This window comes from Ambystoma mexicanum, chromosome 10, assembly GCF_040938575.1.
Source record: "Ambystoma mexicanum isolate Mex_15411 chromosome 10, UKY_AmexF1_1, whole genome shotgun sequence".
In the NCBI taxonomy this organism is placed as follows: domain Eukaryota; kingdom Metazoa; phylum Chordata; class Amphibia; order Caudata; family Ambystomatidae; genus Ambystoma; species Ambystoma mexicanum.
In genome coordinates this window covers 905,586,217-905,611,006 of record NC_090932.1, presented here as the reverse complement: position 1 = coordinate 905,611,006, position 24,790 = coordinate 905,586,217, and positions in this window count along the sequence as shown.

The following is a 24,790-nucleotide window of genomic DNA, read 5'->3' as shown; positions in this document are numbered from 1 at the left end:
TGCACAGCTCTGGCTGGATACTCACTCCTAATTTTGGAAGGAATGGGCCTCGTCACAGATCTGGTCAACAGGTTTAGCTGTGGTTCTCTCTGCTCTGCTGGTCTGGATCTCTGGTCCTGGCAAAAGTTCTGGCACTGCACAGTGGTCTGGTCTGGGTCTGGTCTTCTATCAGCACTGCACAGCGGTCTGGATACAACTCTGCTTTCTGGGTTCTGGCACAGCGTTCTAGCCAGAATCAAACAGCTCGCCGGGATGTTGAATATCAGGTTGCAAAATATTTTGAGGCCTGCTGAAAAGAATTCAGCTTGTGGATTGGCCCCTCTGCTTTAAGTTCTGGAGTCCAAGTTCTGGATCTCAGGATCTGTCTGGATTTGAAGTCTGGAGTCTGGTTTTCTAAGTTCTGGTCTCTGGATATTGCCTGAATTTGAAGTCGTCCGTCAAAGTGCTTCGCAAGAAAGTGGAAAGAGCCCTCCCTACCAGGGTTTCAGTGGGTCTTTTTATTTCTTTTGAAAGTGGGTGGGAAGGCTGACTTTCTATGCCCAACCTTCTGAGGATCCTGATAGGCTATAGGATTCTCTGTCGCCTGACTGGGGAGCAGAGTTGTGAGTCATCCAGTGCTACCAATTTACAATCTATTGAAGAAACGCCCCTTTGCTTTTACTTAGAAAATGAATTTTTCATAACTAACAGGTTTCCCAGATACACACGTCGTTGAAATTACATGTACACATCACAGATTGCTTAAGGTACAGTTGGGTTCAAGGCACAGGTTTCTACGAGCTTGGGTTTAGAAATGACAACATTTTGCACTTTTTAGTGACTTTCGTCATATTGGTTTTTCCTCAAAATTTACACAGACCTGCACCCTCTCCCTGAGCATATTAATATAAGTTATCATGTCTCTAGCATAAACCCAGTGTCTGTAAGATTAATACATCGCAGGGTTCAGTCTCAGAACATCGTACGGAGTTGAGTTTAGTCTCAAATTGTAGGTACATTTTTCATATAAAGAATCTCCAAATTGTACATTTCTGTAAGCTTAATACAATATTTTATAAGCAATTAAATAAAACATAAATTTGCACTTAATGGAATTCACATCTGAGTCTGGGTCCGCCCCAGGAGCTTGGCTTGACTCAGAGATCAAATGTCTTCCTTCCCCCATAGCAACTGTTGACAATTACACCTCAAATCAGCATATCCTATTCAGCTGAAGAGTCTATTGTGTTGACTGAGGTTAGCAGAGCAGGGTGCCACTCTGCATATGGTTAACAGAAACCTGTGATCTCCTTGTGCTGTTGCTGGTGGCAGGTGGGAATGCTTCCCATGGACAGAGGCCTCTTGAACTTTAATTAGATCAGACTGCCTTCTGATGTGGGGCCTGGGAACAGTAGGTGTTAAGAATTCTCATTAACCAGCAAGGCTTTGAAGTTTCCAGCTAACTCAGGTTCCTTGTCAGCTCCTGAAAGACATGCCTCCTGTCAGAGTTTAGACCGCTAGTGCCGGTTAGTGTCAAGCGCTGTTACTGCATCCCTTTTTGGGAGCTGTCTTGAATTAATACATTTCAGATTCTGAACAGCACCATATTTCTTTGCACTGGTTTTTTGCTCTGTGTGTAGCCAAAGGATAGGGCCTGGCCATGGTCTCTTGTATTAACATTAACAGAGGCAAAAATGGATGGCAACCTATTTTTCATGTTTTCCCTGTGCATTTTCTGTGGAGTTCTGGCCATCGTGATGTTTTCAATGCCAGTAATGCACAGTTCTGTGGTAGGGCTTGGATGCATGGGTAAAAACATCTCACCATTCTCTAAGCTAGATCTAAACCAAGGCTATCTCCAGCTGGTCATCGACCCGGCCTCGAGACCAATAACTACATTCACAACACACAAAGGGTTGTTCCGCTAGAAGCGTCTCAATTTTGGAATATCGTCAGCGGCTGAGATATTTCAAGAAACAATAAGAAGACTGATTGCACTCGCCACGAATGCCTTTAACTCCAGTGATGACATATTCTCGTACATGGCATTACTCAGGAACAGCATGACGAAGCCTTACAGTCGGTATGTAACATCCTCCACAAGGCCGGTCTCACCCTCAGTGGACCGAAGTGCACCATCAAGAAACGCAGCCTGTGCTTCTTCGGCCATATCTTCTCTGACCAAGGGATCAGGGGCGACCCCGACAAGCTAAGCGACATCGTAAACCTGGAAGCCCCAAAGGACGTAGTAGAGTTGCGATCCTTTCTAGTAATTGCGGGATACTGTGCCGGCCATCGGACCCATTATGCAACACTTTTAACCCCCCTCTGGAAATTACTCAAAAAGGACTTTCCCTTTGATTGGGATGAGCATTGTCAAAAGTTGTTCTGCACCACAAAACAGGAACTGGCCAACAACCGCCAGCTGGCATACTTTAACCCTAATTGTGACACTGAAATCACTGTCGATGCCAGCCCAGTGGGACTGGGTGCCATACTCGCCCAAACAGACCCAAACAACAAAACCAACACAAGCAGAGTGCCTTCTACCATCAAACAGGTGTACTCCCAGGCTGAACGGGAAAGCCTGGCAGCTGTCTGGGCGTGCAAGAAATTCCACCACTTCATCATCGGCCGGACATTCGTCCTCATCATGGACCATCAGCCACTCCTGTCCCCAAGACCAAGATGCTAACCACACATAGAATGATGGGGCAACAGACTACAGGAGTATGATTGTTCCATTATTCACAAACCCAGAGGTGAGGCCAATCGAGCAGATTATTTATCACGGCACCCTGAGGGACCAGAGGAAAACATCATGGAGAATGAGGCAGAAGCTTATATCGCCTATCTATCCCTCAATGCCCTGGCCCCTGCCATGACAAGTCAACTCTTTGATGACAAGAGTAGTCAGACCCCACCATCAAAGCAGCAATCCAGCTGACAAACGACAACAAGTGGTGCCACCTGACGACGGAATTCTTTGCGGACGGGAAAGTGGACAGAAGAGACCTTCAGAGAATGGCAAGTATCCAGAAAGAACTTGCCATGACAGATCAAGGGACACTACTCCGAGGAAATCAATGAGTGGCTCCCAAGAGCCTAAGAAAAGCTCTAGCGATTACCCCACACAAAGGCCACAGAGGGGTCAACAGCACAAAAAAGATACTGTGAAACCACATGTGGTTTCCATATATGGACACGATCGTAAAGGATATGTTAAGACACAGCCCACCATGCCAAGTGACAGCGAGGAACAGACCCCCATGCCCACTCCAAATGATACCCTTACCAGAGGTACCCTGGCAAAGAGTTGGGATGGACTTCTACGGACCTTTTATTAGAAGGAGGACACTTGCTAGTGACCATTGGTGAATACTCACACTTTCCCCCCGTAAAAACAGATAATGGTCTGCTGTTTCAGGGCCAAGACTTCCAGAGGTTTGTAGCACACCTTGGGTTTCACCACCAAAGGATCACACCATTATGGCCGCAAGCCAACGGAATGGTGGAACGCTTTATGGCCACCATCAAAAGGACACACCAGAAAGCAGCCGCAGACCTCATGGAGATACCCCAGGCCATCTCTCAGGTGCTGAGGAGCTATTGGAATACACTGCATGAGACAACTGGACGAACGCCCACAGAACTCATGATAAAATATAAACCGAGAACCTGACTACCATAAGTAGAAGACTACACCCCAGCGCAAGACACAGAGATTAGAGAATGAGAGACTAAGGAAGGAGAAAGGCCAAAGAGTGGACAGATCGGAAAAGAAAGGCAAAGGAACAACAACTCCTGGTGGGCGAAGTAGTACTCATCAGACAGAAGTAACAAAGAAAGACAGACACGAGATATGGCCCAGAGCCACTCATAGTCACCGACGTAAACGGACCAATGATCACGCCACTCAGGGAGGAAGGAGAGATCACCCGAAATGCCTCATTCTTCCACAAGCTGTTCTAAGAGGACCCTGATAAGGGTCTGCACCCAATAGTAGAAGAACCCATGATGGAAGGGACAGAGGATCCCTCAGCAAGAGCGTCGAAAGGGGAGACCCTCGAGTCACCCGGCCGCCCTCAACAAACCATACAGAGGCCTCCACGCCTCATCAAACTAATGTAGGCCACAAACCTCCCTGATAAGTAATGGTGGGTGTTGCGGAAAAAAGCGATGCTGTCCCTTTAAGAAGGAGGGACTACAGTGGGAAGGGGAAGCTGAGGGAGAAGGGGAGGGGAGGAGGAGGAGGAAAAACAAGATGGAGAATAAAGAAGCATGACATGAACCCCAGTTGTCCTGTGTTATCATTGTGTGCACATGTAAGCAAGACACAACATCTGTGTCCTATGTGGAAAGAAATAGCTACATAGTGACACTATTGTGATGGGCAGATGTGAGCAGAATAACTTAATGTTGTGTTGAGATTTCTGAATTTTGCTTGTAACAGGATGTGTAGCCCCCCTGCTGCTTGGTAGATTAATGTTTATTTTCAGTTATGTGGTGTGTCAAATGATTGTAATTTGTATTATTATTAAGGCTGGTGCTGTTCCTGTGCTGACTCAAAACCACAAATAAATAGAAGTACTTCATGATCGGCCACACACACCATCATTCTGTGCCCCCAAGACTTGTCAGCACCCCAAGCAGGGTGGGCTTCAGCCTGAGCTGTAAAGCCTGATCTGTAAAGCTTTGCCCATGCCCTGGGGTCATGTCAGGGTGCGCCCAGTTGCTTCTTGCCAGTCTGTAGTATCATTTCTGAGAACACTACAGAGGCAACTGTTTCTGAAAATCAGGGCATGTGATAAACTTGTGGCTGCATTTGTACCTGGATTCCACCAAGCTGAAGACCATAGTTTGGGGGAAATGTTGGCTAATCTTCATCACAAACTAAAAGTAGAAATATTGCTATGCAATGATGACAGGCTTGTTCCACGCAAAGAGGACATTTGTTCCCAGAATGCTGCATAGTTTCGAAATTCTAATTAACAACACTTATACCTAAATAGGTTTAAATTTGGGCACACAAGATAAGTGATAATAAAGGATCACATTTAACTGTCATCATCTTCAAGGCCAACAGAATGTTTAGTGGCCCTGACGTGCTCTTATAACTTGCTTGCAGGATTTCCTTTAATCCATTTTAGTGGGCTGCATTGCTTCTTTTAGTTGAGGTCGCTCTGCATGAACATTTATTTTTAATTGTGTGTGGTTGGGTGTGTTTTGTGCTTATTTTGAGTGAACATTTGGAACCTGTCAACGATGATGCTTGCAGCAGCAACATCCACATAGGATATGACGCTTGAAGGCAATGCACCATAGCATTGCCTCCTAGTCGGGCTATGGGCTAGCAGGGTTCAGAAAAAGGCATTCAATAGGTTGAAGTGCTGGGTCTGCAACTCAGCCAAGGATGCCAAGTAGGTGGGACGGGTAGATGTGATGGAGAGATATAGTGAGACGAATGAGAAGGGTAAGAAGATGCCTTAACACTAGCGGGGTTCCCATTACTTCTTTGCACTGAACCCCATCAACCTCTATTGTTGGTGTTGTGCTTGCTTTGGGGATTGTTTTCAAGATGAGTGTTTTTATTTTCAAAGTGTTGTTGACAGGGAAGAAGAGTAAGTGGGGAAAGACAGAGACGCAAACCCTGCAGTGTGTGATTGGGGGCTGAGTGGAAATTTCAATCTAGTATATGGGGGTGTATGACAGACCGGAAGTAGGACTACACATGATGCTCTCCTAATGATATGAGCTAGGTGATGCAGGGGATCCAGAGACAGCAGCTCTGTCCATTGATGTAACATTGAGCAGCTGTTAGACAAATGAAATTCCATGACTGGATACTGGAGATGGTAAACCAGTGAATATTTGTAAAGACAGTGTGCAGATTCATAAACTCTTTTTCTATGGTTTAATATGGGCTATTTTTAATGTCCGTTTGATCACCCTTTCCTTGTCACTGTGTAATTGTCCTAATTTCTTATGCTGTCCGTATCCCTTATCAAATTATTTTTGTTTTGGTTTGTGTGCTATTTTAGATTCTGTGCTCTGCAAAAAAACTTCAATATAAACAGTAAAATAGCAAAAGAAATATTAACAACATTGTCAGTGCATGCTAATGACCTAATCAATATTGCAATTGCCCTCTGCATCTTATAGACAAGACACATATACTTACAATAAAAGACTTACCTTCCTTCGTTGACAATGACATTTCCCTAAGCCATACAGAAAACTTCCTGATGTTTGGCCAGTTACACTATTAAATACAGCGCTCACCAAAATGGTCTATAACTGAGATTGGAAACAGAATCTTAATCTGCTCTCTGCAATTACCCCATCAGTGAGAAGACTCTACATATTGGTTTTTGGTGTCATCGAGGTTGTGCTTTCTGCAGAACCTTGGGGTAGGTGCACTATTCGACAGCTGTCTGTGATTGCCTGCCATTTTCTCCTGCGGCATTGTTGGCAATTACTGTAGCTAAAAAGTCTGGATGTGTCCTTTGAAAAGATGATGCATTAATGGTGGGAACCTGAATAAGCAAAATGGCGTTTTAATGGTGATATTATTGTTAATATTATGCTGGCATAATCAGTAGCAGCATAAGGAATACAGACTGGTACAAGCAGTACATGGGAACATTGAGCAATGATAAGATAAACACAACATGCTGTTCGACATAGCACAAAGAAGGCAGTCAAATGACTCCTGAAACAATATATTTGGGTCTAATGAGGGATACATTGTCACTGACTGTTAATTAATTCAGCGGCCAGATGCTCCAGGGTTAGGCACGCTTTACAAATGCCAAAACAAATAAATGGATAAATAAATAAATAAAACATAAAATAAAAAGGTTGCCCTTATAATTGCCTTTACAGAAATTTCACAGAAGCATAATTTTTTAAACCATTAATGGTTAGATAAAGTAATTGCTCATGGCTTATTAACATGTATTCTCTTCACCATTTAGTTTCACCAAATCATTGCAAGGTTGCTGTTTTCTTGACTCGCTTCTCTTGTGGATATAAAACACCAGTCACATTGAACGTCTTAAAACATGTTCAGAGGCAGTGGCCAGGTGACTAGACAGAACAGCAGTTTTGCAGTGTTCATGGGTTGGATCAATGTATTGATTTCAACAGACCATTAGGCAGTGAGTTAAGCCTTGATCCCAAACTTCGATGTAGTACTTAGCTTAAGCGTTTCTACTTGAAATGGCCAGAAATTGTTAGCATCAGCCTTCTGCCAATGACCTCTCTTTTGTGGATAGACTGGTCATTACAGGAATGGTGGACAATTGCAGTCCATTTTCTGTAGCGGTCGTGCTAGAGCGCCAACAGACATGCTTGCCAAATGAGCTTCTGACTGGTGCATACTGACTGCCTGGAAAGATGTCATTTTGTTTCGAACTCTACCAATTATGTCTTTGTAGACTATGTGCCGTCAGTGTAAAGTCACTTTTCAGCAGAGCAAGGTCACTTTGAAACCTGCATGCAAAAAATTCCATGAATTGGACCGTTAATGTTTAGATGTCCCAAGAAGGCGTGACGGGATGAAAACCTATGTGGGAGAAAGGACATAATGTGTGGCATGAACAGAAGGAGCCAGAAGAGATCCTGGTGCATCTGCTTGTCAATGGCAGAGCAGGGGGGAGCCGAATAAAGATAATAAGACAGTACTCACTTGTTTTTGTTTGGCAATATACAAAAATGGCAAAGTATCGGTGGGACCTATGAGCAACTGCGCCAGTAGGTGTGATTGTGCATCTATGATAGGGGCGTAGGAGACCCATAAAATCTGGGGGGACAGGGGACACGTTGGGGACTTTACTTTTTTAATTTATTTATTGTGTTTTAGTCAAAGAACTTGACTTTTCACAAGGTTAAAATAGCAGTACGTATTAAATTACATAGATCATCACTGTATAAAACAAGAGAAAATAAGAAAAGAAAACAGAAGAAAATTAATAACAAGAAGAGCAGCTCAGAGTATAAAATCCTTCAATTTGGTGTCTCACTTCAGAAAGCTCAGTTCACATAAAACTGTTACCACTTCCCAGGTCAAAAGGCTTTCATGGCCTGAGCATAGCTAGTCCCAAAAAGATTGGGTGTCCACCCACCATTCCTGGCGTGCCCACAAATCTCACAAACTTACCAACCCTCTTAACGGGGGCTTTGCTGCAGACACAAACCACAGAGTAAAATGATCTTCCAATTATTTTGTAGTGATTGATAATCATTTGTTCAAAAAACAATTTTTTTTCCCGGCGTTCGGTACGGGTCTAAACGGGTCGCTCCAAACCCCTCCAGGGTTAGCCACCTCCCCAGCCTGGAGTGTTTGTTTGGCTGTTGCTAGGACATGTTGTGTGATTCCCAGATCTGGGAAGTTGAGCTCAGAGGTCTGGAAGCTAATTATTGTATACAGTTGGGCCCAAACGGGAGGTTACTTGTTGGAATAGGGAATGGAAGAGGTTCCCAGAACAGGGACTAGCTTGGTGACTCAGGATAATTACATTGTGTGGACAAGTTGTTTTCCAGAGCCCCCCACCCATGATGGACACAGCAAGTGGAACTCGTTTGGCAGGGTTCAGACCGACTTCATGCCAAGACAAAGGGGCGAGTGGGAGGAAGAGTTAAAAAGGGGTTCGAGGCTGTAGCTGAGCAACAGATAGAACTGGTTATTTGGCGAGATCATGGCTTGGGTCCACAACCCCCACCTCACAGTGCAGTGGACACTGGAAAATACATTTGGGGAAAAGTAAGTCAACCAATACATTGGAAAATGAAGTTGTGCAATACATTGAATACAGTGGGGAAATTAAAAGTTGTGGACTACATTGCAAATGAAAAGGGATATAGAAACTGCCATTTCCACAGAGGTACCTAGAAGAACGAGCAGAAGGTTACAGGGGTAGCAGAAGAAAGATTAGAAAAGTAGGATGATAAGCAAGGGGGAGATGTTGTGGTCATAAGCAAATATGGACACCCTTAATAAGAATGACCTTAAGGGGAAGGCAGAGATTGGGGGCATGAGGAAAGAGGGAGGGAGAGGTAGGGCTACTAGAGTGAGCCCAGGAATCAGATTTGGAAAGGGGATTCAATTATAAGGTTCAGTGATACTGTGGCTCTGTGTGTCTCTATATAGTAGAGTGAATGCTGAGAGTGTGAGACTAAGGGGTACTCCTTCCCGTGTGGTATTAGACAGAACAGTTATCAACAAGCTGATTCCTACAGAAATCACCAGCTTATGTCCAGGGACCACTTGCCACCAGAAACCAGCTAGAGCCAGGTCCGACACAAGCAACATTTAGGAAAACCCATCCAGGTGCATGCACTGAAATGCGCTGAACTTTTCATTTAGAGCTTAATAGAATACGTTTAGCATCCTGAGATCTTCAGTGGGACCTGAAGCAACTGGGCCAGCCAGGATAAAGTACTGCCCCTTGTTGCTGTTCCAGGGAGCACCCTGGAATACCCCCGTATCTCCCATGCCCTGCAAACACTTCCCATATGTGACCTGGATCCCTTATGTTCAAACACGCTTCCTGCTCACACACACACCATTAAAGGGACGCACAGCCTATACTTGCCACCTCGTGTCACAGCCCCATGGAATGTACACGGCCAAAAATGTGTAATGAGCTGCCGGCTGTTTGGTCAAGCTAGGTAATTGAATGTATAATTTGTATGTTTCTTGCTAGAGGCCATCACAGTCGACACCATATAGACATGGCGCCTAGATTGCACCAATGAAAATGTATTTATTCTGAAACTCCCACCTTCTTTTCACGATCCTTCAAGCTGCATCGAAGCATCTTTTTATGCTGTCGGATGCATCATCTGACAAGTGTTGTGCCTATTTACATGGCCCTTGTTTCTAACATAATTGCTCGCCTCCATTTGCAGCATGAGTAAGCAATCTACAGTGCTTACCCCACTTAATTAAGTCTTCTGGGCAGCCTGCAAGCAGTTATGATGGGTTTCCCAGTGTGCCTTGTTATGCCAAAAGGAGCTGTGCTGAAAAGTGGGATTGTGCCTTAACTTCAAAACTGAGGAGCTGTGTAGGTTATGATGTGCTGGCTTAAGGCAGCATGGCAGCAAATCAACTCTCAGCCAAAGGCATCAGTCTCTCTAGTTGGGCATCATTAAGAGACTGAGAGGCTCATGGCAAAAGCTTAATGTAGGGTAGACACACTGAGGGAGAAGAACAGAATCATGGTCCCCAATGAAAATCCTGGTTGGTTTCAGGGTGCCTCCTCCAATGGGTAGCCTGGGGCTACTGCCCGCGAAATACCCGTTTTTTTTGGCAGCAAAGACCACCCCACCCTTCCCCACATGCCCACCCACACACCAGAACAAAATGCCCCAATGTTGATTTATGCGAACTGGCCATGTTCAGAAACAGTAGACTAGGTATTTCCTATCATTCTATGCAGTGGTTTAGTTTAATGAAACCCTTTGTCTACCGCAAAATCGGTGGGTGCCGAACGTGAAGGTGCTGGAGACTGCAATGGTGCAAAGCAGGAGGCAGGTGACCCTGCTCAAAGGATTCCTGAGTTCATTTGGGGAATTAAAGTGTTCAGCGTCCGATGTACCTGCAGGGCAAAGCAGATGCCCTGCGAAAAGCCTGTGCACAGACGTTCCTCCACCCGGAGTGCGGTTTAGGAGCAAACTCCAGGTGAATGAAAACAAAATTCCAGAAGCACAGCTCCCTAACAATATGATCTCAAGGGCAGAACCGCTAGATACAGGAATACACAACAGAGTGATAATGATCCAAGCTCCAGCTTAACTGCTGATAAAGCAGTGCCAGTGGCCATCAGGATCCCAATCCATGATGAATTCTGTGATAATTGAGCAATGAATCCTCTCCTCAGACCCCAAGCTGGCATAGCTCAGTAGGCTAAGTGATTGTTGCAATCTCACCTCTTTTAAGCGCTTTAACACCCTACCCTATGCTTTTATCAATTTCTTCTGAAATAACGTTTCGTAAAATGATGTACCTTTTCTTTTCCATCCATTATTAAAGAACACCGATTTCAAACGTGCCATCCATAAATGAATCGGGTGGTGCACTGCTTAGGCATGTGCCATATAAGGGGAGTCTCGTGGCACATACTTAGGTGGTCAGAAAGGGGGGGGAGGCACCCATGCTTAGAACTTGCCCTCTGGTCTGAAACTGCCTTGCCCTGCTTTCTGGAGTCAGGGGTTAGGGGCAGTTTCGCACATCACCCACCTTGTCTGAAAAGCAGTGTGCATGCGCCCCTCCACACTTACCCCCACACAGCCCTGGGTAGAGGGTCTCTCTTCACTGCACCCAAGGCAATGTGAGACGTGTGCTCCGATGGAAGTGCAGTGTTCCCATTCTGCACAGACACCACAGGGGTTGCAAAGCACACCGCAGACGCCACCACATGTTAAATCCCAGCTGCATAATTGGACTTTTAAACATCAGAAAAATGCGCGTAGTCACCTTCCTGCAAAACCCGTAAATACACCCCCTGCCACACGGACTCGCCAATCTATGTATATTCTGTTGCTAAAAAAGAACACGCCACAACACGTGACACACACTAAATAAACAAACCTTGATGGCGCCCCAATCCCATCAAGGAAACCCTAATGTGGACCCGAAGAGGCGCTGCGCGAGTGGGGTGTTTACCGTGCGGTAATCTGGTCAGGCACCGCAATCATGACCAAAACCGCAGCTCCACACACATAATGGGCAGTGCAGGTTAGGTCAGGGCCTGTGCCAGGTGAGGTCCCACGGACGCTAAACTGCCAGTGCCATTATATGGCCAGAGGGGTTCCTATTATCCAATGTCTTCTCCCACTGCCTCCATTCTGGAGTGAACCCCTGATGGAAGGTATGGCTACTGATGGTGTCTTATATACACATTCAGCAGCCCAGGCAGTTTTCGGCCCTTGGTACCTCCGTAAATAACTCTCCAGAGCTGTACAGGCTGAAAGGCTGAGTGAGGCAGGCGACCCTCTTAGGGTTCAGACCTGGGACAGGCTGGTCCCTGTCCCCAGACTCCCACACTGGGGATGTGGGGATGTGGCCGTCCACAAAATACATTGCATGAAACTTTAGTGAAACGTATTTTGTGGACGGCCACATATTTCTCTTTCACCAGAACGCAGAGGTCAGCACAGTGGCACTAACACAATGCGCTGGCAGGCTCTGCCATGCCCAGGCCAGTCGAGTGACCAACTCAAGACAGGGTACAGATAGATTACAGAATTACACTTCACTTACCATGGTACATAGCAGCTGGTTGAGTCGGATTCTCACTCCCTCTCCCACAATCACCATGAACATGTGTTGCTGCCTGGCTTCTCCGTTCTGGAAAAACGAAGGCTGAGGCTCAGGCTGCGCAGCAGTGCACTGCGCAGGTGCACGTGCAGTTTATTCCCCGGCCAGGGCATGCTCCAATTGTTCAGGCGCGGAACACGCACGTGTGAGCAGCAGAAGTACTTGTTAGTTATAACTTGTACTTTTGCTGTTTTGCTCGCACGCACCGCTGACATGACAGCTGCAACCTGCAGTCTGTCTGCAGGCTGCCTGATGACGTATTTTGATGCTGCATAGACACAATTTTGGGGGTGACATTTTGGGGGGGATAAAAGCCATTATATCCCCCCAAAATTGTGGGGGGATTTGTCCCCCCTGTTCCCCCATGTCCTAAGCCCATGATCTTTGAGTTGCTGTGTGCACGAGTCATATCCCGCAACAGGCAGCCTGTGCACTGTGGTGCTAGATTTACGTAAGCCACAGTGAGGGTGGCTAAAGACGAGCGTCCTCTGATGTGCTTCTATCCGTGGTGTTTGCCGGTGGTGCCACATCCAATTCTCCTGAAAGCAGATCTCGCTGAAACAGCGGCTATGACTTTTTCAATTCATAATTTAAGTAAAAGATTAAGCTATGGATAGATTTGCTATGACACGCAAGACACCTATCAAGCACTGTGATTTCCACACATAGTCCAGTGAGGGGGCCTTGACATAGCAAATCTTTGCGGGCATGGATCCTCTTCCTTAAGAAGGAACCTTCGTCATCAAAAGCCACATTCTTAATCAGAACGTATGGAATTTGCAAATCATAATCACACTCGTCCTGCACACATGTGCGAGCTGAATACTATCTTTCTCCCACTGAAGAAGCTCATGCTGCCACTGTACTAGACATCCTCCTCCACACAACGTGAACTCATGCCTTTGACTAATCATGTGCAGATGGTGTGCTGTGCTTCCAGGAACAGGTTTGCAAAGGTCACTGGCAATCCTCATTGTAGAATGCAATCAGTCAATAACTCAATCGATCAGTCAAAATAAGTTTATTTCTGTAGCAATGCTCATAAACTCTACATATCACAAAAGGTACAAAAATATTAAAAATATTAGCATTAATCATAAGCGCAATCCCACATATAAAATACAAACACATATCATTAATATATAATCCATTAGCTTGAACATCAGTATCTTAAAACAAAGACACAAACATATTAAAACATCCTAAGAGTTCAATCATACAGTATAGCCATGCCTGTAAATATTAAAGGTGTAAAACAATCTTAATGGGATAAACGAATGTCTTGCTGCCCTAGTAATGGATCACCATCCTAGTGTCCAAGCACTTTGCAAATATCTAAAGACAGAAAAAAAACGACCAGTCACTTCCTAGTTGATTTACATTTACTAGTGAGATTTGTACATTCCTAAAACTTGCCAATACATGATTCTTCCTGGGGATGTTATTATATTAGGGAAAGACATAAAGAGATAAACTGAACATTTTCGATAACCCAGGGTCAGAACTTACAATAATCATTAACCAAACCCTACCATTTTGCTGTAAAGATCACCAAGAGTAGGGTACCTAATTGAAATCAAATATATAATAACATTTTAACCAAATAAAGCACAATTTCGTTCAGCTAGTTCTCAAATCCAAAGACATAATTTGTGTTAAGGTGCTCTCTACCAAGGCAATTGTTAGCATACAAATCCACACAGGTGGTAAAGGGTTGTTCCCAAAAGTCCTTTTCACAATCCGTGTCGTTCTACTCGAGATTTGTGTTGGATTTGCCCATGTGTACTACCCCTCCCTCTTCCTGTGCCAACTTGGTCGTTTCCTCCTTATTCTCTTTCTATTTCTGAATCTGCACGTAACCTTGGAGTATATATTTGGATTCTTCTCATACTTTCTCCTCCCAGATGTTCTCTCTTGCTCCTTCCTGCTGCTGCCATTTTTATTTAACATTCAAGAAGCTGGACCTTTTCTTTCTTTCCATGCGACTCAGCTTCTTGTATCATCTCTTATATTTTCTCGTCTTTTCGATTGCTCCTGTCCTCTTTTTGGTCTCCCTATATCTCATCTGTCACCATTCATTTAGTTTGTAACTCGTTTGTAGGTCACCTTTTCACTTTCTCTCCCCTCGTGACTCCATGTCTCCCTAGTTTCTCTTCGCTGGGTTCCTTTTCACTCTTGTTCTTTTTAATTTTCTCTGCTTGGTCTTCAAATCTCTTCATAATCTAGACTGTGCCCTATATTTCCTCGCTTGTAGCTTTCTATTCACCCCGTCACTCAGCATGTTCAGAATCTCCGTTTTTCCTTAATGTCCCTCACACACACCCTGCGCCCACTCCCGCCTCTGTTCCTTTTCCTCGTAGGCCCCCTTCCATTAGGACACTGATCCTCTTTGTCTTCATTCTATTTCCTTTTATTCCATGTTTCATTCATGTCTAAAGGACGATCTTTTCTCTCTTTTATTTCTTCCATATTTTGATTTTGATTTGTACTGTTTTGTAACTTTTTGTGTAGCGTTTTGGCATGAAGTGCTATAAAAATAAAAGAAAATACAAATAAAATACAAATACAAATGAATTCTAATGCTAGATTAACACACATTGAGCCTCATTATGAGGTCGGGGTAACCCGCCGGTACGACCGGCGGGTTGCCGCCGACCTTGTAACACCGTTTCTGGCACCTAGATTCTCAGTGTCACCAGGACATTACAAGTTCAGGGTGGCCCGGGAAGTCAGGCACCGGAAAATGTTAGTCGCCATTCCCATTGGACTCCATGGAAATGGGGACTCGGAATCACTGGCACCATTGTTGATGGTGCCAGTGCTTCAATGGCAACTCGGCCTACCAGGGCCCCAGTGCCAAGCAGGGTCAGACCTTTCGGGCGCAGTGGCCCCAGCAGGCAGACTCATAGTGTGGCGGTCCGGGAACAAGGGTGCCAGTAAGCTTACCGGCACCCTTGTTTCCGGACTGCAACACTTGGAATGAGGTCTAGTGTCTTGGAGCAACATATCCAAGACAAAAATGTTGCTCTGGGGTAATGCAGAACAACTATCAATATTTCCCCATAATGAATTAAAGTGAGTGAACACCAAACCATCACCTAGTGCAACAAAAATAGACATATTTTTGATACATAGCAGCATTTGACGGGGGAATGTGTGGGATCTAATAGGAAATGCCTTAAGGTTTTTAAGGAACAATTCTCTATAACACAGGAGAATGCCATCGTGCTATGCCCCTACAGTTCAGCACTGCAAATAACAGATGAGAAGCCTTGGGACAGAGATAAGGCTTGCACACTATTGTAAAATGACGATACCGGATTTGCCGTCTAAAGAAACAAAGATACAGGGCTGACACACGGACTGGGTTGTTTAGAAACAGAGGAGCACTTCAGTGACATCCGCCTGATCGTGCTGTTCAATGTGGGTGGGCACCCCCACGTGGTTCCTTGGAGACACCAGGACCACAGTGAAATCCGTGTGTGAGGATGCCTATTCAAATATGCAAACTGACCCTTAAGCCCTGTCAGAGCCCTCCTGTGCATGGAACGTTCAAGACGACCACGCAGTTCAAAGAGCTCATGAGTCACTTTAAAGTGTATTCCTCGGTCCTGAGGTCAACAGAGGCTGTGTCAGTTGGCTCAACAGACAGTGATTTTGTACCCCAAGACAAAAGGTGGGGAAGGTCTCGTTTACAAATTGTTTTCATCGTGTTTCCATAGCTTAAAATACTTTGGGCATCTCATCAAACTCTGCATTGCGAAGCTGGTCAAGTCATTATAGCAACCCTAAAATGACGTAACAGTTTAGCTACATATACATTTTAAGAGTGACTTGCAGTTGCCACTCAACCAACACTTCAATAAGACTGTTAGTGGTCCCTTGCCACCCGCGTCTCTGATTATTCCAGTACCAAAAATTGAATTCTGTGTCACGATTCATATGTGTGGCTGCCACATCAGGATCTAGCAAGAGAATGGTGACTGGTACCTTGAATAAATGTCATAACCCATTGACTCATCCGGGCAGTGGTATTCTCCAAACTTGACATTGCAAGGGGACATCATTACATTTACGGGGATACAATTCCATTTCAAAGAGAAGTTATTTGGAAGAAATTTTCCACAGAATATGACTATATTTGATACAATGTATGATGTTGCTTTAATTGGATTGAACGATGGGTAAGAAGCAGCCTTCCAGGTAGAATAACTCATTAAAATGTTGCAAGGGGCAATTGTTCAGAATCAGGAAACCCGCGTAAGCAGGTTGCAAAAAGGGGTGCATCACTTTAAATGGTCCAAATGTCCAAACCAAGATGTCAGACACTAATGCATCATTTATTTGTCAGTGCGAAGTGGCATACACAAGGTCAACACACATTTATTATGGTTCCTGGACACGTGAAATGCAGACTCCAAATGGCACTTTCACAGGTTAACAGAAGACAGAAACAGTGTTCTGTGCTTGTGGTCCAAGAAACCATTCAAAAGTAAGTTGGTCAATGCTAGTTAGGAGTTGACATTTCTGCTTGCTGGCCCCAATGGTGACACAGTTCAGGTTCCCGAATAACAGCAGACTCCCATTTGCTGTTACAGGAAACCGGATTGAGAATCTGATCGATCATAAAATGGAAGACTAAGCAGATCGGAGGTTCTTGTACACACAAAAATACTTTACTATAAACCACACCCTTATGTACAACTTCACGTGCATGGGTGTTCATGATGTTGGCAACACGTCGCAACAACCATTAAATCGAATGGCAGGGGTGTTGCTAGCTCTGGAAAAGACCCGGGGCTACGCTGATGTCGGAACTGTCGGGACTGGGGCCTAGCTAGCCTTTTGGCTGTAGCTCCTGAGATCATATCCGGGGCTACAACCAAAAGACCAGGGGCTATAGCCCCCTTAGCCCCCCTCACACCCTCCCCCCCCCACAGCAACACATCTGTCGCATGGGCTGATTAAATAAAAACAGCTGAAGTGAGACACTTTTTTTCCAAGTCTGTTGTTTCATTGGTAGGTAGAAGAAGACATAGCAGCTTTCTAAATATACCCAAGGAAGTGGCCGTCAGTGCATTGTTGCTGGACACGACTGAAGGAATTAAGCCAACCAGAAGACAAAGCAGGTAAGAGCGTTCATCCTCTGGATATATATGCATGCCAACCTGATGCCATGCTGCCTCCAAAAAGGAAAGGGTCATCATACACATACTTTAAATAGAGTGTGGTTTTCCATAGAATAAATAAAATCATTCTTGATGTATTCTTCACAGGGAGAACATTTCCATTGAGATGCTGTTGGATGTTTGTAAAGGTCCATGAGAGGATTGGGTGGCTGGCCGATTGGCCACTTTTCATCAATGGAACACGTGAACTATTTCTGAAGTTTGAATTAGTGCACACTTCTCAGGTGATGTGTGCACCATTGAAAGTTGTCTAATTGCCGTAGTGCTGTAAAGGGATTTTTGTAATGTCGAACATTTAAATGAATCTTGACTAAACATTTTGTTGTCTACTGTACTAGTTTCCCCTGGTATATGAGCACCGTTATTTGGCACACATTGCTTTATAAATGATGAGACAATTTCGACTAATGAAGAAATCCATTGCCCATTTATAAAGATGTATAATACAATTCTCCAAGACTTCTTGTATGGACTTAAGGCTGTAAACACACAATTACAAGAGTACCATACTGCTATCTGTACATCACATCATCCGATTACTGGTTCAGACGGTATCCCATAGGTGGTGAAATGATATATATGTACGCTGCATAGTCCACCGTTTGGAACTTTAGGCTATTTAAGAACTTCTACATGTTATTTTTCCTAACCAGGGCGTACATTTGTGGGCATGATGAGGAATGTTTGGGAATTTAAAAATCATGCCGGCATCACCAGCATAATGAAAACAGAAGAGGTAGGGCAGAGGCCTGTAAGCAAAGCTTTAAATGGAACAACGGAAGTGCAAGTGCTCAGCAATGTAGGCTTGTAATGATCTGCGGCTCAGACCCTGTAAGCTCCAAAAACTGCTCTTGTGCCCCGCCCTGCCCTCAAATTCTCAGTCATTCCACCCGTCGCAAAGCTCACTGTGTGTCTCACTTTATATGTGTGTCTTGCTCTTTGTGTCTCACTATCTATTTGTATCACTTTTTATTTGTCTCTCTCACCCCTTATCCCGGCTCCATTTATACGTTCACCCCCTTTCTCTCTGTGTAAGTCCCTTTGTTCTGATCTTGGGCCTCTGACAACCTGGAACATTACAATGCGCGATTCCAACCAAAATCTCAGTACAATGGTGTACTTTTAAGTCATTTGCTTGAAATGTGATCAGCCTAATGCAGTCACCCCTCAAAGACGTCCATCAATCACAAACTGAATTTGTCATGTGTTGTCACAAATGTTGTCGTTTATAGATGCTGGCAGGCTTTGAAGGAAAGGAGTGTCAGAAAGAGAACGTTTGCCATTTAGTAAGCATGACCTGTGGCTAATCCAGGGTCCTTAAAGAGAAAAGTAACTGATACACTCTCACAATCCCCACTGAAACCTGCACAGGGACACAGGGCGGCTGTATAAAGGAAATCTTTAGGGACTTTTTTGTTCCTTAGGACTTTCAATTTTTGATAAAAAGGCACAGTGAGAGTAAATGATTTGCCCAGGATCACACTTTGTTTAAGTGGTAAAACTAGTATTTGAGTTCAGTCTGTGATTTCAGCTCTTGGCTACATATCTTCCATCTGTAGTTAATTTGTGTTTAGGTTTGGATTTGAAAAGATTACATATTTTAATAGCAATGCATATAAAAGTACACAAATTGCATAAAACACCAACTTGACATTAAATAAAACGTTTAAAAAACATGTGGGGCAAAAATAGGATCATACCCTTATTTCACCCATCCTGACTAGAAGGTCTGTAAGTTTTTAAAACTGTTTTCACATGGAAAGAAAATTATTTTTAAATTGTATTCACAGTTAAATAAATTGCAACACAATGGCCCTCATTACAACCTTGGCGGAGGACCATGGTGCTATTAGCACCATGGTCCATGCCGCTAAGGTTACGATTCCGCCATGGTGGATGGCGGAATTACCGCCCCATTCCAAGGTGAGTGGGGCGGTAATTCCCCATTCACCATTTGCCCTTCCCCATTCCCATTTTTGCCCCATAGGGCATAATGGGAATGGGGAAAGGCGCTAAGTACGGTGCCGCAAATTGCGGCACCGTACTTAGCACCAAGGTCACTTTGCGGCATGGGTTTTAACGCCTGCAAAAAGCAGGCGTTAAAACCCGGGACCTCTTAATCAGGCGTTTAGGGTTAACGGCGCCGTTAAACCCTTAACGCCTGACTTGTAATGAGGGCCAATGTAATGTCGCCTGTTAAAGTCTATGGGCCTCATTACGACCCAGGTGGTAACCATGACGCTAGTAGCGCCATGGTTGCCGCCGGTATTTTACCAACTCGAAGGTTGGCGGAGCGGTAATTCCCAATTCACCATTGGCCATTCCCCATTCCCATTTATTGCCCCCTAGGGCTCAATGGAAATGGGGAAGACGGTAATTACGGTACCGCAAATTGCTGTACCGTAATTACCTCGAAAGTCCGTCTGCGGGTTCCTTCCTTAACGGCTGGTAAAACCAGCCATTAAGGTCGGGACCCGCAAAGGGACCTCGTAATTAGGTGGTAAGGGTTTAACGAAGCGACACCTTTTTACTGCGCCGTTAACCCCTTACCGCCTGAGTCGTAATGAGGCCCTATGCATGCAATGTTATCCTTCCCTCCCATTTATTATCCCACCCTCATTCACACCTCTTAATGGACAATAGTTCTCCTTCAGACTCCCCTGTGCCTGGGCTATCAACCTCTAATTGCCCCTATTGTAATGCTTTGTTGACACAGAGCAAACGTCAGGGAGAGCAGCTGTGCTTTCCTGCACTTTGAGAAAGAGTGAACGTCAGCTGGGACAAGCAAATAAGGGACGGTGGCAATGAGTACCGGTACTCTCCTCGAGTTTGGAGAAGAACCGGCCCTCATTACAGCCAAAAATAAGAAGTGCCGGTACTGAGGGCTGCGTAGAGCCGGCCCATTTAAAGCACTGCCTGTAGGAGACTACAATTAAGCAATAATATGTGTTCTGCACATGTTACCTGTCGGAAAAGACCTGGGGCCCAAGTTACATGCCTGAGCAAAGGGAGGGCCTTAATGCTGGGCCTTAGTGTTGTTACTGGGTCTTTGAAGTCTGCATAATGCAGGATTATTCCTATTAGCACCCCTAAGCATACCCCTGAGGTGCTGATAGCAATAGAAAAAATAGAAACACCTGCGCTGCATCGTTCGCAGTTCCTTCCGGTGGGAGTCAGAGTTGCCATTGAAATGGAAGGTGGGGCTCCTCAGTGAGCCCCTCTTCCATTTCCATGGCTTCAAAAGAAAGCCATGCGGCCTGGGCATAGTAGCCCTTAAGATGTAAGGGGATTTGGATGGGGTTTGGATTGGATGGGTATGGAGGGTCTGAATTTGGGGTTGGGAGGCAGGGGAGGAGGGAAAACAGCAGTGCCGGTGCGGCCACCACTTGGGTACCTTTGGAGCAAACTGATTGTCTGCTCAACCCGCCGAGGGTGGCAATAGATGATAGTGACACTGGACATGATAGTGTGGGGCCCTTCTTAATATGATTACACTCATTGCATAACTGAAGCTTGATATCTAACTCCTGGAGACAGAAGAACTTGACTGGGTGGTTGTGGCAAAGCATGCTAGCAGGTCCCCTTATTCTGCCATTACATATTTCCCACCTCAGCTTCCTAAAGATGTGTATATATGACCAGCTACAGAACAGGCAAGGTCCTCGGATGCAAACTGTACACAGAATAAAGATTATAGTGTTTTTATACACAATTGCATGTCCCCGTGGCATCTTACAAGCAGAAGCTAATATATTTCACTGCTACTCACAATGCACACCACACATTATGAGTGCCCTCCAGACAGCCTCTCCTCGGCCACCAGTCTCTCCAATCAATTAACACAACAGCTAGTCCAATGGCAGGCAGAGCAGTTGAGAACATGCCTGTGCATGCACACAAGCAGCGGGCACACCCCCAATTGCCAGTGACCTCACCCCAAAGTGCACCCCTTCCTGTCCACACTTTACAAGCCTCTCAAACGTCTTGCTCCAACCCGCCCTTATAGCAGAGCTAATGCTGCTACACATCTCCTATGACAACAGTCGACCCATGCAAGGACCTGCAGGGACCTACAGGTAGCTTTTTCTCAGTGGGTGCCAGGAGAGTGGTACATGGTTTGGGAGCAGTTGACAACCTCCAGATGCCAGAGACTGCCTCACCCCCTGCACCCATCTTCAAGCTGTGTTTTCATCCAATCCAGGGCCCTCCCGCAGGACCAATACTTTCTTTACTTCATGTAATGGCAGGCAGGCTCTCCAGAGCCTACTGTGCCTGTAGCACGTATTTGCAGACGCTCACCAGCAAGCTGCTCTTCTGAACACCTCCTGAGTGCATCTGGCAGCGAGTCTAGCCCACAGAGTATGGCTCAATGCCCGTAATGGCGCAGAATTAAATGTATCCACTGACGTTATGTTATTAGTATTTATTGAGATAACATACTCCAGAGGTATCTTGGTGCTAAAAACCTACAGAACGACCAACATGTATGCAAGAAACGAGGGAACTAAAACAGAAATGTTTTTAAAGTACGATGGAAAGAAAGATTATGTTAAATAGCACAAAGTGCTAAGGGGAGAGCATTCCACAGCCTAGCAGCTGCAACAAAGATGGCCTGGCCACCAATCCGGGACCTTCGCATGTGAGGCACAAAGATGCTAAGACTGTTTTGTGAGCGAAGGGTCTGGCCTGTTGTGTACGGCCAGGATTTGCTCTGGAGATAGTCACCTCCGGATTTGTAAAACGCCTGATGCGCCAGGCACAGAGATTTAAAATGGATTTGTGGTACCAGATAAGGTACTACAACTCTCCCAGTGGGTGGCGATCTTGGAAAATGGTCCTCTACCACCCGTCTAATGCATTCAATTAAAAAACGAATAAGAGCTGTTACTCTTACAAAGGGTCACGCTACGGATCTGATATTGTGAAGCGATGATAGGCTGACCATTTCTACAAACTTTCCTCTGGAATGATCACTTTGCTGGGCCTAACTCCCCAGATCCCTTGAGCAATGAACTACATAGGAGAACCTCAGATACACAACTAAATATACACAAGTGAAACCATGCTGGACACAATAGTAATTTGATAACATTGCGCCCTCTACCCCCAGGTTTGTATTCTATCTCATCTGATGCAATCACCTCTGTAGTCCAAACAGGTTTCTGGCATTTTCGAATCTTGAAAGTAACTCTACCATTACTTGACAAAGAACAAAAGATCTGTGCAATACTTGGCATGGTTACGTAGAGGATTGATTATGCGTACACCTAGTGTCCTGGCCTTCCTGTGATTTTAGTATAGCTTTGCCTGCTTATGCTATGCAAGGCATTAGAAGCAGGGACACAATTACCCCATCAATCAGAGCCCTGCACTGGCTCCCAATGGGAGGCCGCATTATGGCACTGAGCATATAGCACAACATGGGGCCTCATTACAAGTGTGACAGTCCGGAAATAAGGGTGCCAGTAGCACCGTACCGGCACCCTTTCCGGACCGCCACACTACAACTCTGCCTTACTGAGCAGTTGCGTCCAGCAGGTCTAACCTGCCGGGTGCAATGGCCCCGGGAGGCAGAGTTGTGATGGAAGCAACAACACCGTTAACAACGGTTCAGGTGCTTCCATGTCCCCTCTGGGACTCCATGGCAATTGGGACTAACATTTTCCGGCGCCTGACTTTCCGATCCGCCAGGGCTTGTAATGTCCCGGTGGCACCAGGAAAGTGTTAGGAGTCTGGTGGCAATCCGCCGGTAGCATCGGCAGGTTACCGCCAGACTCATAATGAGGCCCATGTCTACTAGTGTCAGGCACCTCCTTTTAGTCATGATAAACCTCATCATTCGAGCCCCAACAGGACTTTCAAGTCTGCATCACGCTAGTGGATGATTGCACCCACATGGCATGCATGTAGCTTAGGCTGAAGATCTTTCTGTTTTCTTACTCCTCAACTTTGTAATGCCACTGTACTCTCTATTGCAGACACTTCACTCTTTGCATGCATGAAGGAAAAACAGCAAACCTTTGATTTTTCCAGCCTTTCAGGTCGTTTCACGTATGATGATGTAACTCTGTTCTTTTATTTAGTTCCAAAGGGCCAGTTATAGCACAAGAGCACTTAGTAAGACCTCACACATAAAATAGCATAAAAACATACCATGGCATAAGATAACATAACAGAACATAAACCTTCTTGTTTGGACCATTTTGGGAAGTGCCCAGGGAGACCTATCACCATTCATTGATTTTAAATTGGAAAACTGTGTTGTCTTGACAAATCTTAATGAGGTATTCTTTGCAAAGACCTTAATACCAAAATAACAATATATTCTTTAATGAGGTGTATGAAATGTGGCCACCCTCTTGTTATTTTTAAAGTTCAGTTCATGGTTCTTCGCTGTGGCGTGCGATCACGGGCAGATACGGAATATTAGTTTAACTTATCATGACCTGTGAATATACTTATCTATTACATAGAACAAGTTCTTTCTTTCATTGTTTTAGCTTAAGCTGTTTATTTTGGCAACCTTGATCATTGCCCTGCTTGAGTCACCTGTATGACAGATCCTGTCAACTTGTCCGGGTTCATTTTAGAACCTCCAAAGCAGAATGGGCCTTTCTGAAGAGACATTTGTTAAAGACCTACAAAAACATAGCGAACCAAATTCAATGTTAATAACAATTCAATGGATCCTTCTTTTGGTTTCATTTTCTTGCATGAAAATGATGGAGAAGCTGCTACCTCTTGAAACTACACACTTTGCACACAGATGTATATCATATGTATTGAGTCAGCTATAAATAGATGGCAGGATGATTTTCCATAGAGGCAATTATGTAAAATAATGAAATCTTGCTACGCCCCATGAAATCCTATATTGACTTGCTTATACCGCTTCCTTATACACATCACAAATTCAGTCATGGTAACATAAAGCACGCTTGTTGGTACTATAACCAAGCACACATTATAAACATATCCCCATCCTAATAACATGGCATCATTTTTTGCAAACTATGACTTGGACACCTCGATCCTAATCTATGGCCCCCATGAGGACGAGCTTCACACTCCACCCATGTGAGTTCACTAAACCAATACATCTGATAAATGACATGGTTATGCACAAATGAGCCAGCTCCTTTACACCCGCAGCCCGCCTCTTATGCACCCATGAGCCTCCTGTGAGAATCAGGGACTTGTGACGTGAGATCTGAGACAGAGGGGCGCGAGGGCAAAATGGCCTCACATGTCTGCATCCAACCATCTTTGTGAATCTGGAACAAACTGTGCGGGTCATTCA